The following is a 13,719-nucleotide window of genomic DNA, read 5'->3' on the forward strand; positions in this document are numbered from 1 at the left end:
CTCTGTTCCCAATTGAACCGAACAATTTTTGTTAGTCCCCACTTTATCTCTACTGGTTTAGAAATTATGCAGATAATCTACTCTTTTTGGGGTTACCCTTAAAGTGTTTTAAACAACTTTATTGAGATATAATTCAGTTGGTCCATGTCATGTGTGCAATTCAATGGTTTTTAATATATTCACAGAGTGGTACAACCAGCACCACAATCTATGTTTACAGCATTTTTGTTACCCTAAAAGGAAATCCCATACCCATTATCAGTCATGTTATCCGTCATTCTCCTCTCCCCTATATCCATGGCTACTAGGAATCTATTTTCTGTCTGTAGGGATTTGTCTATTCTGGACATTTCATGTCATGGAATCATATAATATGTAGGCTTTTATAACTGGTCATTTTGTAACTCACTTACCATAACGTGTTTATGGTTCATCCATATTGTACCATGTATACGTCCTTCATTCCTCTTTATGGCTGAATAATAATCTACTGTGTGCATAGGTCATATTTATCTATTCCTCAGTTGGTGAACATTTAGGTTGTTTCCACTTATTGATGATTATGAACACTGGTATAATGAACATTCATGTACAAGGTTTTGTGTGGACATATGTTTTCAATTTCTCTGGGTATACACCTAGGAATGAAATTGCTGGGTCATGTGGTAAGTCAATGTTTAACATTTTTAGAGGAACTGCCAAACTACTTTCCAAACCAATTGTACCATTTTACATTCACACCAGAAAAGTATGAGGGTTCCAATTTCTCCACATCCTCCCTAACACTTGTGATCTTTTTTTTTTTTCCTTTTATATAGCCATCCTAGTGGGTGTGAAGTGGTATCTCTTTGTGGTTTTAATTTGCATTTTCCTAATGGTTAATGATGCAGAGCATCTTTCAATGTGCGTTATGGTCATTTCTTTTCTTTGAGAAATGTCTCTTTAGGTCATTTACCCATTGTTAAACTGGGTTATTACTATTTTTTATTATTGGGTTGTAAGAGTTTTTATATATATATAAAATATATATGTATGGCTACAAGTCCCATAGCAGATATATGATTTTCAAATATTTTCTCCCATTCTGTGATTGTCTTTTACCTTCTTGATGGTATCATTTGTGACACCAAAGTTTTTAATTTGGTTGAAGTCTAATTTATGTATTTTTTTCTTTTGCCACTTTTGCTTTCCCATTGTGTCTAAGAAGACAAGTTCTGGGTTAGGATTTACTTCTGGGTTTTCTTTTAAGAGTTTTATCATTTTAGCTCTTACATGTGTAGCTATCACTCATATTGAGTTAATTTTTGTGTAGGGTCTAAGGAAGGGGTCCAAGCTCACTCTTTTCCATGCAGGTTAATTAAGGTTAATTCAGGTGTTCCAGCACCAGTCTTTACATCTGTAACATCCATAAGATAATCTTCAGTTTATCATTATTACACTTACTCTCCTTCAGAACACTTAGGACTCATAGACCACTTACACCCTCACTGTTCCTCCCTTTTCCAGGGTACTGAGGTCCAATATTTTACATATGCCTTGTTTTTAAAGCCCCTCAAATTCTTACCACTAATGCTTATTCAAGTGTCTTTGCTCACCATTGCTTCCTTTTGGGTTTGTTTTCTTTCTTCTTCTTTTTTTAAAATTTAATTTGTTTATTTATTTGAGTGAGAGAGAGAGAGAAAGAGCACGAACTGGTGGTGGGAGAGGGGGAGAGGGAGAGAGAAAAGCAGGCTCCCCGCTAAGCAAGGATCCCCATGGGGAACTCAATCCCAAGACCCCAGGATCATGACCTGAGCTGAATGCAGATGCCTAACCGACAGAGACACCCAGGCGCCCCTGTTTTACTTCCTTCTAAACATGAAGTCCATTCATTAGTGGCTATGGCAGCCCAGGTGAGAGTCTTTGTCTAAAAATGTCAGTGGCTGGCCCGTATGCACTAGGAAAATTTAACTGGGTGTCTCGCTTTGAGGATATCTCATTGTCACCTGGCTTCTAATTGAGTTGAATGTTGAACCAGAAAGCCATCTTTTCTTCTAGATAGTTTTTAAGATTTTTTCTTTCCTCTTTCTTGTTTTTTTTGTTTTGTTTTGTTTTTTTGCTTTAGTAGATTTATTTTCACCTGTCCTGGTTTTGTTTTGTGAAAACAGTAGCAATTAGAGGAAAATTTCTCTCGAGTTTTCACCACCACACTTACCCACTTACCTGCATCTTGTCCATACACACAATTTTTTTTTCTTTTAAGTTGAAACACATTTGACATATAATATTTTGTAAGTTTAAATTGTATAACATATTGATTTGATACATTTATATATTGTAATATGATTGCCATTATGGCACCTCTCTCACGCCATCTAATTATCATTTCTTTTTTTGTGGTAGGAATAATTAAGATCTAGTTTCTTAGCAAGTTTGATGTCTGTAGTACAGTATTGTCTGTAATCACTATGCTGAGCATTAGATCTCCAGGCCTTATTCATCTACTAGTTAGGAGTTTGTACCCTTAAACAACATCTCTCCTGTCCCCCCACCCTCCAGCCCCTGGTAACCACCATTTTACTCTGTTCTTATGAGTTTGGCTTTTTTTTTTTAGATTCCACATAGAAGTGTCTAAAGAAAAAAACCCAGCATTCCTCTTTTCTATGTTGGAAAAAAACCCAGTTCTTCCCTGGTGTGTTTTTCTCTTGTGTGTCTCTTTTACTTTTACATAGAATATTTCATGTCTAGTCACCAAATTTATGGAGGTTTTTTTCCCCATACCAAGCAATTCTCCATGACACCAGCTGGGTGTCCTACAATTTAACTCACTTCTGACACTATGTCAGGTCGTACAGGTGAAGTGCTCAGTCCCACAAGACTGCTCCCTACCACACTTCAGATGCCAATCGCAAGTAATAGGTCCCTAGGTTACCCTCAACTTCTGTCCAATTTGGCTATAAATTGGAGGTTCCCACAACCCCCTCCTCAGTTTTGATTAATTTGCTAGAGCAGCTCACAGAACTCAGAGAAACACTTACGGTTACCAGTTTATTAAAGGAGAGGATAAAGGATGAACTTCCAGATGAAGAGATACCTAAGGTGAGACCTGGGAGTATCCTGAGTGCAGAAGTTTCTGTCTCTGGAGTTAGGGCTGTGTCACCCTCCTGGTGTGGACATATTTGCTAACCTGGAAGCTCTCTGAACCCCATCCTTTTGGGATTTTATGGAGACTTCATCATATTGGCATGATGGATTATTAACTCCATGTCTAGCCCCTCTCCCATCTCAAGAGGATAGGGGGTGAGGCCAAAAATTCCAAGCATCTAATTATGGCTTGGCCTTTGTGGTGACCAGACTTCATCCAGGAGCCATCCAGGAGCCGACCTCCAGAGTTACCTCATTAGAACAAAAGGCACATCTATCACCTGGAAAATTACAAAGGTTTTAAGGAGTTCCGTGTCAGGAACAGAGGTCAAAGATCCATATTAGAACAAGAGATGCTTCTAATGTTCTTATCACTTAGGAACTTACAAAGGTTTTAGGAGCTACGTGCCAGGAACTGGGGGCAGAGACCGATATGTATTTTGGATTATCTCACCAACTGAAATCATACAGTATTTGTCTTCCTCTGCCTGATTCACCTCACTTAGCATAATGTCCTCAAGATTCATCCATGGTGCTAAAAATGGCAGAATTTCCTTCTTTCTTCGGCCTGAATAATATTCAATTGTATAAATTTATACCGCATCTTCTTTATCTATTCATTCAATAATGGGTACTTGGGTTCTTTCCACGTCTTAGCTACTGTGACTAATGCTGCAAGAAACATGGAAGTGCAGATATCTTTTTGATATCCTGTTTTCATTTCCTTTGGGCATATGCCCGGAAATAGAATTGCGGGATCCTATGGTAGTTCCATTTTTAATTTTTTTTTAAAAAAATTTTATTTATTTATTTGACAGAGAGAGAGAGAGAGAGCACAAGTAAGCAGAGAGGCAGGCAGAGGGAGAGGGAGAAGCAGACTCTCCACTGAGCAGGGAGCCCGATGTGGAGCTCGATCACAGGACCCTGGGATCATGACCTGAGCCGAAGGCAGACGCTTAACCGACTGAGCCACCCAGGCACCCCTCCATTTTTAACTTTTTGAGGAACCTTCATATTGTTTTCCCTAGTGGCTATACCAACTTAGAATCCCACTAATACTGTACAAGTGTTCCCTTTTCTCCACATACTTGCCAATATTTATCTCTTTTTTTTTTTCATAGCCATTCTAACAGCTATGAGATGATTGGGAAGGAGTTAATATCCAAAAAATGTGAAGAAGTTCTACTACCAATTAAAAAATGGGCAGAGAAACTAAATAGACATCTGCCCAAAGAAAATATCTAAATGTGGAAAGATGCTCAGCTTCAGTAATCGTCAGGGAAATACAAATCAAAACCTCAATGAGATATCACTACCTTCCATTTTGTTACTTTGGAAGAACTGTCCATACTCCTGGCTTAGGCCCACCTCTCTACTTATACACTAGATGTCATCTCTTCTTGGCTACCCAAAGACACTGTTCCAACCAAATCTCCCCTCTCCTATATCCGTTTCGTCACCCTACTGGATTTCCCCATCAGCATACAAATATGATTTTGTTTATCCCATCTTAAAAATAACCTCTCTCTTGACTTTACTACCCCTACAGCTGGCACCCCATTCTCCTCTCTCCCTTCCCAGCAAAGCCCCTTGAAAGACTTACCTATCTTTGCTGACTTTATTCGCATTTCTGCCATTTTCCTTGTGCACATTCTATTCAAGAGGTTGCTGATGACTTTCATTTCATTAAATAGAATGGTTAGTTCTCAGTCCCCATCTCACCTGACCCACCAGCAGCATTTGGCACAATTAATCCTGAGTGAAAGCCATCCTTTACCAGGCTTTCAGGACAGGCCACTGTCCTGCCTTTCCTCCTACTTCAATGATGGCTCCTTGTCAGTCTGTTTATTGATTTCTCATCATCTCCTTAACTCTTTAACTTTGAACTGTCCCTGGCTCAGTATATGGACATCTTTTCTTTCCTGTTTGCACTCACTCCCTGGTACATGGTAGAGCTTCATGAATGTATGTGGTATGAATTAATACAGGCTAGAAAATTCTTAGCCCCCCTTTTTTTTTTTAAGTACTGCTTCTCAACATTCTCCCTATTCTCTTTCCAGGAACTCCTATTGAATGTATGGTGGATGTTCTCATTCTGTCTACCGTATCTCTTAACCTCTCTCTTTTTTTTTTTTTAAAGATTTTATTTATTTATTTGACAGAGAGAGAGACACAGCGAGAGGGGAACACAAGCAGGGGGAGTGGGAGAGGGAGAAGCAGGCTCCCTGCAGAGCAGGGAGCCCGATGCGGGGCTCGATCCCAGGACCCTGGGATCATGACCTGAGCTGAAGGCAGTCGCTTAACCAACTGAGCCACCCAGGCGCCCTCTCTCTCTCTTTTTTTTAAGATTTTATTTATTTATTTGACAGAGAGAGAGAGAGAGGGAACACAAGCAGGGGGAGTGGGAGAGGGAGAAGCAGGCTTCCCACCGAGCAGGGAGCCCGATGTGGGGCTCCATCCCAGAACCCTGAGATCATGACCTGAGCCGAAGGCAGTCGCTTAACGGCTGAGCCACCCATATGCCCCTCTTAACCTTTCTTTTATCTTTTCCATTTCTTTACATCTCCATGCTTCATTCTGGGTAATTACCTCAGAATTCTCTTCAAACTTTTTAATACTCTTTTTATCTGGGACTCACCTGCTGCTTAATTTATCTTTGAGGCTTTATTCCTAAGACAATATTTTTTATTTCTATAAGCTCTATTTTCAAATCTATCAATTCTATTTTCATAATGTCCTTTTTTTGATATTGTTTTTTATACCTTCCTTTAACATTTTGAGAATTTAAAACATATTTAGTTTATATTCTTCATTTGAAAGCATTTCCATTATCTGAAGTTTTAGGGGATGGTAAATGCCCACCTTTTTTGAGCTTGTGACTCTTGCTCATGGATGATCATTTCCTCTTGTGGTTTTTAATATTTGGGGAGGCTCATATCCAGGGAGCATGTAAAAAAAATTCTTATGAGATCCACATATACTCTTTAAAATAAAATCATTGGCTTGGGATTTCTTTCACCAAAAAGATAGCACTAATTTGTGCTGCAAGTCTGCATGTGGCATAGACTTGGGTTTTCACTTTTCTTCAGGAGATTTTTTTTTTCCTCCCAGAAATCTAACCAGGGATTACAATGCTTTTTCTTTCCTCAGCTGCTGGATGGGGGTTTTAAGTTCCTGCTTTACAGAGGGGGCAGCCTTCTGTGGCTCGCTGGTGTGCGCAGGAGTGTTCATCAGTATGAAGGCCCACACTTAGCACTGAAGTCTAGACCCTTGTTTGAAACCCTCCACCACTCCCCCATCCCCAGCTCTGAGAAATCAGCTTTCAAGCTTCCTGTTCTATTTTTAAGTTTTCTGTTTTCCAGAGAATATATATTTCCAGAGAATATAGAGAATATATAGAAAAGGTCTTTCTTGCCCTGAGATCACTTAAAATATCCATCCATAGTTTTTCTATTTTTTTAATTACTTCATTTTCTTTATATAAAAATTTTAGCTCACAAAGAATCTATTTTGCTATTTGGTGTAAGGTAGATACTACCTAACTTTACTTGTCTCCCAAATGATTAACCAATTGTCTGAATATAGTTTAAATCATTTGTTTTTTGTCTGTTTTTACCTTTATCATAAATTCTTATGTATATGGGGTGAGTTTCAGGGCTTTCTGTTTCACTTTAATGACCTGTCATTCCCTGGGCTATTATCATATTCTTTCAAGTAGTGTATTTCTAATACATTTTAATATGGGTAATTCAAGCCACTTTGTAGTCCCATTCTTTCTTGTCTAGTGACAGGTGTTTATTCTTTTCAATGAACTGGAGAATTATTTTATTCACTTACAAAAAATATGTTTGATATTTGATTGGAATGAATAATGCTTATAAATTAATTTAATGATAATGTCATCTTTATGATATGGAGCCATCTCATAAAGGAGCATAGTTTGTCTTTCCATTCAATAACTTTTTTCTCTTCTATCTGTTTCCTGAGCTTACTCAGCCCAAGCAAGAACTTGACAGAGGTATATAATTTGGAGAAATGTAGGTTCTCCTCAGAACGCCCAGACACATGCTGGGGCTCCTACGGATGTGGTACAGGGGCTTAAGCAATAATAATAATAATAATAATAATAATTTCCTCTTATATAATTCAATAAAGACTTCAATTGTTTCTCATATAACATTTCTTGTAAAATTTATGATAAGTACTTTTTGTTTTTCTTTTATACAGTTTTTTAAAAAAGATTTTTATTTTAGAGAGAGAGCACAAGCAGAGGAAGGGGTAGAGAGAGAGAACCACAAGCAGGCTCCATGCCTGGTGCAGAGCCTGACATGGGGCTCAATCCCACAACCCTGAGATCATGACCTGAGCCAAAATCAGGAGTCAGACGCTCAACCAACTGAGCCACCCAGGCGCCCCTCTTTTATACAGTTTTTAAAAAATTTAATTGTGGGGTGCCTGGGTGGCTCAGTCAGTTAAGTGTCCGACTCTTGATTTCAGCACAGGTCATGATCTCAGGGTCATGAGATTGAGCCCCACATCAGGCCCTGCACTGGCCATGGAGCCTGCTTGAGATTGTCTCCCTCTCTCTCAGCTTTTCTAAGCCCATTCTGTCTCTCTCTCTCAAAAAATATTTAATTGGGGGCGCCTGGGTGGCTCAGTCGGTTGAGCGGCTGCCTTCGGCTCGGGTCATGATCCCAGGGTCCTGGGATCGAGCCCCGCATCGGGCTCCCTGCTCGGCGGGAAGCCTGCTTCTCCCTCTCCCACTCCCCCTGCTTGTGTTCCCTCTCTCGCTGTGTCTCTCTCTGTCAAATAAATAAATATAATCTTTAAAAAAAAAATTTAATTGTGTTAAAATATACATAACATAAAATTTATCATCTTAACCATTTTTAAGTGTACAGATCAGTACTAATAAGTAAACTGACATTGTCATATAACCAATCTCCAGAATTCTTCTCATCTTGCAAAATAGAAACTCTATAACCATTAGACAACAACTCCTATCTCCCCCCAACCCCTGGAGCCCCCCATTCTACTTCCTGCCTCTATGAAATTGACTACTCTGGCTCTAGATACCTCATAGAAGTGAAATCACAGAGTATTTGTCCTTTTGTGACTGGCTTATTTCACCCAGCATAATGTCTTCACTGTTCATCCATATGGTAGCATATGTCAGAATTTCCTTCTTTTTTAAAGGTTGAATAATATTCCATTGTATATATATACCACATTTTATTCATCTGTTCATCTCTCAGTGAGCATCTGCATTGCTCCATCTTTAGGTTATCGTGAGTAACCTATTAACATGGGTGTGCAAACATCTCTTTAGACCCTGCTTTCAATTCTTTTGGGTATATATCCAGAAATTGAATTGCTGGCCACGTGTTAATTCTATTATTATAAATATTTTATATTTTTGTTGGTTATTAGTAAGATTTTCTTTGCATCATATTCTGTAATTGGTTCTTGATGGCATAAAGGAAAATCTACTGGATTTGGTATATTTCTTATGTTTATAACAGTGGTTCTCAAACTTAGGTGCACAGTAGAGTCATCTGGGAAGATTTTAAAACATACACAGAGCCAGGCCTCACTCAAGAACAATGAAATCAGGATTCCTGGGGTGATCCCCTAGCATTGGTAAACTTTTTTTAAGTAGGTTCCATGTCCAGTATGGAGCCCAACGTGGGGTCTGAACTCAAGACCCCAAGATTAAGATCTGGGTTAAGATCAAGAGTCAGACACTGAACTGACTGAGCCACCCAGGCACCCCTACCATTGGTAATTTTTAAAAGCCTTCCAGGTGATCCTAAAATGAAGTGAAGGTTGAGAAACAGTGGTCTAAACTAACTCACTGAAGTCTTAGTAGATTTGTGGTTGATTCATATAGATATTTTAGTAACCAATAGTATCATCTCCAAAGAATAATTTTCTATTCTTTTCTATATCTATACCTCTCCTTAATGCATTTTTTGACTTATTGAATTGACCAAAACTTTCTTAACAATGCCCAATGCATCTTTGCTTTTATTCCCGATTTTAAAAGAACGTGTTTGCCTTAAGTGTGATATGAGATTCTGATTTCAAAGAGATATTCTTTTTCTTAATGAGAATTTTTTATGTAAGATGTAAAAGTAGGGAGGATCTGAAGAGTTTATATATTATTCATGCCTGCAGATTTTGAAATCTTAGTATATATTTTCCTGAAACAAGCAGATGATTTTTTTAAAAAAGAAATCAAATTATGAATGTAATTTCTACTCATTTTACTAATAAATTTAGTAAAAATATATGTTGACTTAGTGTGTGTTGACTTACCCTTACCATTCTCCCTCCCTCCCTTCCTTCCTTTTTGTGATATTTGTCCCGTGGTTTATCTTATTTCCCTGATTGATACTTTGAGGCGTATTAATGGATGTGCTAGTACTGAAGCCATGGATTAGGGTGGCTTTGTAATGGTCCTGTCTTCCTTCTTTCCACTTGGATTCATGACCCTTTGAACTGATGGCTCCTAGAAGCCATTGCAACCACCTTGTTTCTTCTTCTTCTTCTTTTTTTTAAAAATTATTTCTTTATTTTAGAGAGAGAGAGTGCATGTGCATGCAAACGTGTGAGGGGGGGAGGGGCAGAGGGAGAGGGAGACAGAATCTCAAGCTGACTCCCCACTGAGCGCAGAGCCCAACTTGGGGCTCCATCTCAAGACCCTGAGACTATGACCTTAGCTGAAATCAAGAGCTGGAAGTTGAACCGACTGAGCCAGGTGCTCCCACCTTGTTTCTTCTTATCTCTGCTCCTACTTAAAGGGCCTTATTTGCTGTGTAATCTATCACTACCTTCCTCCATATTTCCTTTCCAGAAGTTTACTGGGAGTAGCTAAATCTGAATGACTGTAAAAGAAATGTTGAGTGAGAGTGTGTGACAGAGAGGGACAGTACTTTGCCAAGACTAAGGGGCAGCACCCACATCATAGAGACCAGCCTGCCAGTCTTCTGGGTCTCCCAGCCTCTGGGTCTCTGAGTCAGGAGACAATGGTGAGGGAGGAGGACTTGCCCCTCCCTCCTTTTCTCTTCAAGCACAGATGACTGAATTAAGGTCCAGATTCAGATACCACTTTAAACCAGAAGTCTACTATCATTTTTCTTCTTTGTGCATTTTGCTCAGGAGAGTGATGTGCAGATTTGGATTAAAGGAGAGACAAGGGGGTGGGGGGAGAATGGTAAGGAGGTTCTCATAGCACATTCAACTATTTGCAGATACTTTAAGGCAGCATAAAATAAGGTATCAATCTGAATGTAACTGGATATAGTCAACCTCATGTAGTAAAAAGATCATAGGATTTTTTTTCTAAGATTGTATTTATTTATTTGACAGAGAGAGTGAGAGAGCACAAGCAGGGGCAGAGGGAGAAGCAGACTCCTCGCTGAGCAAGGAGCCCAAAGCTGGGCTTGATCCCAGGACCTGAGATCATGACCTGAGCCGAAGGCAGACGCTTAACCGACTGAGCCACCCAGGTGCCCCAAGATCATTAGATTTGACACCAGGAGATTGGAGCTTTAATCCTAGTTCTGACTAACCCTAACTACCCGTGCAAACTTGGAGAACGCTCAGAAGTTCTGTATGACTCAGTTTCCTTAGGTGAGAAGATTGAAGTAAATGTTAATCTAATTCTTGACACTGTCTTAACATTCTAGGTTTTGATTATTCCACATGTGAAATAAGTGGGGTAGACATCAAGTGCAGGCAAAGGTTGGCTAGAAGCAGGAGGAACGTGGGATGGCCTTGAAAGAAGGTGCAGGGGAGGGCAGTTCCGCCTGCGGGGAATTCCTGCTGGGTGCTGGCGTGTGCCATTTCTGGATCACATGCTAAGGCTGACAAGATGGTTTGTCTTCAGCGGGAGGAGTAAGAGGGGGACATATTCGAATGGATTTTTAAGTTTGGTCTGGTATATTACTATCTGTGTGGATGATCTTTGCAATAATTCATCTGAATTCTCCCACATAAAGCAGCCTTCACAATGGGCGTGCTTTACATACATTAACTCATACGATCTTCGCAGTAACTCCCGCGGAGAGATGCCATTATGCCTCCGTGAGGTTAAGTAATGCGGCCCAGCCCACACAGATTGTGAGCGGACGGACTCAGATTCTGTCTACATCTGTGTGACAGAAATCCTGTGGTTTTCCCACTAAGCTGAGCTGCCTTAACTCTCGGGTCCTATAGGTGTGGCTGTGTTTTTGATAGTAGAACCAAGGAAATGTGATCCGTTTTGTGGGCTGGTAGGAAACCGTGAGCTCCTTGAGGTCAGTGACTGTGTTTTATCAACTTTCTAAACCCAATGACTAGCACAATTACCAGGCCATATTGTAGACACGCAATAAATATAGTTAAGTGGAATTGAATTGCCTGCAATAGCAAACGATCGCGCTCACTCTGCCTTTCTAGACACTAGGACTGAATTTGTCCTGAAGTCTTGGCCTGAATTCCTCCCTCCAGGTGCTTGTCAGGGAAGGAAGGGCACGGACTTGAAGTATTTGCTTACAAGTTAATTTGGAGATCGGCAAGACTGAATCTCAGCACTGAGGGGAAGGAGAGTGATGCCTTCGGGCTGGCATTTTGAACCAAACAATGAAGTTCATTAGCAGTAATGGAAGGCGGGAAGACAGAGCAGCAGGGAAGAGCACAAGTGTGAAATGAGCAACAGCCCTCCGTGAGCCTGCTCTCTCCGCCCCACGCCTTTTCACTCTCCTCCTCTCAAAGTAAAAGTTGCTGACCCTCTGGGCTTTGTTTACCCCTGTGAACTGTGAAACTACTGCGTTCCAGAATAATAGCAACAAATCATGGGGAAAAGACCTTTTTAAAAAAAGGTCTAATTTAAAGCAGCTTGGTACAAAAAGGCAGCTCTTGCATTTTGAAAATATAAAAGGATCAATGCAGACTCAGATCTCTGAGGACCAGCACCAAATCAAATTCGGTGTGTGTATGCTTCTAGCGCGGGGCAATGCTTGGCAAGAACATAGAAGGTGCCCAAATTATGTTTGCGGGATTGCATTGGAGAAACAAGCCTTGAGCAGAAGTGTGAACTGACCCCCTATGCTCTGTTCACCATGGCCAGCTTGGGGATTGGTTTGGCAGGGTGGGGGGGAAGGAAAAAAAGAACCCCGCGTCTCTCAACTAAAATAGACCCATGGAAGGCTCACCAGCGAAGCAAATGCAGAACCATAGACGGGACCCGAAGGATGGGAGGAAGGAGGTCAAGAGGAAGGCAGGCCAGTCCCGCAAGGCTGGGGTGAGCTGTGACGTGCTTCTAATAGATGAAATATAATTGTAGTCACCCCCGTAAAAGACTTCTGCTGCAATTTATTAATCAGGGTCTGGGGAGATCGATGACACTGAATGATTATGTAGCATTAGGCTAACCCCCGTCCTTTGGCAGAGTTGCTCTCTGGATGGGGTACAGATGCTCACATCTGCTTTTGTTAGAGACCCAAACTCGTGCGTCCTGGTGTGAAGTTAATGAAGGCCCCTGCATTATTCCCCACATTCCTTTAGCAAAGTAAACCATATCTGGCCAACCTGGAAATCCAATGAGTTAATTAAGGGAGAATTGTCTATGATTTCCTTTTACATTATAACTGCCCCTTCAACCCTTACCCACCCCCACATGGACCTGGTCCCCCTCCTCCCTGCAAACCTAAGCAGTGAAACTGCCTCTTGCCCCATGTGCCAGAATGATTAATGGAGGGACTACAATGAGGTCAATTAGCCAGGGTCGGCTTGAAGCTGAAAGGTGGAGTGTGTTTCTTTATTGAACACTGCATTCACACTCCAAACAGTGACCTGCGCCGCAGTGATTTATTACGAGGGCAGTCCTCTGATCACTTACCTTCAGTGCTTGTACCTTGGCTTTGAAAACCGGGCTTTCACTGTCAATTAACGCCAGACAAGGAGATCCATTCAAAATCTGAAATGCATACCTTATAACAGAGTGGGGGGAGGGGGCAGAGTGGGGGAGCCGGGAAGCCTGGACAGAGGCGGCCAGGACAGAGGCTCTGCGCCGAGGCAGGACACCCAAGCCTGGAGGGGCTGGACAAGTACAGTTGGGCTTTTCTTTAGGGGCAGAAATGCTTTGGGTTTGAAAGCAGGTTCCCTTGCCTAGCAACAGAATCTCAGAGGGCTTGCTTCGCGGGCCCCGAAGGGCACCCTCTTCCACTCAGTTTTGTAGACATCAGAGAGCTACCGGAAAAACTTCACTGCTTCTGTGTATTCCTCAAGCAATGTTTATTTCTTGTAAGGGCTTTTGAAATGGAACTCCAGAGTGAGTCATTTGCATTTGGGGGATTTTCAAATAAGGGCTACTAGCCTCTCTGTGTAACTCGAAGGATCGATATCTGTATTAAAAATACCAGGGCAAGGAAAAAAATGAATGAAAGTTCATTCCAGGGATGATCTGGGCTCGTTACTAAATAAACTGTTTCTTCCCACTGCAGCACTCAGCATCCTTGGAACACTTCAGCGGTGTGGACTCACCCCTGGGAGTGTTTCAGGGCATTAAGGGAGTGGAGAAGAATTAGGCCCTCATCCCTTTGGTCTGCAGCA

Source organism: Neomonachus schauinslandi, chromosome 2 (genome assembly GCF_002201575.2).
Source record: "Neomonachus schauinslandi chromosome 2, ASM220157v2, whole genome shotgun sequence".
NCBI classification, from domain to species: domain Eukaryota; kingdom Metazoa; phylum Chordata; class Mammalia; order Carnivora; family Phocidae; genus Neomonachus; species Neomonachus schauinslandi.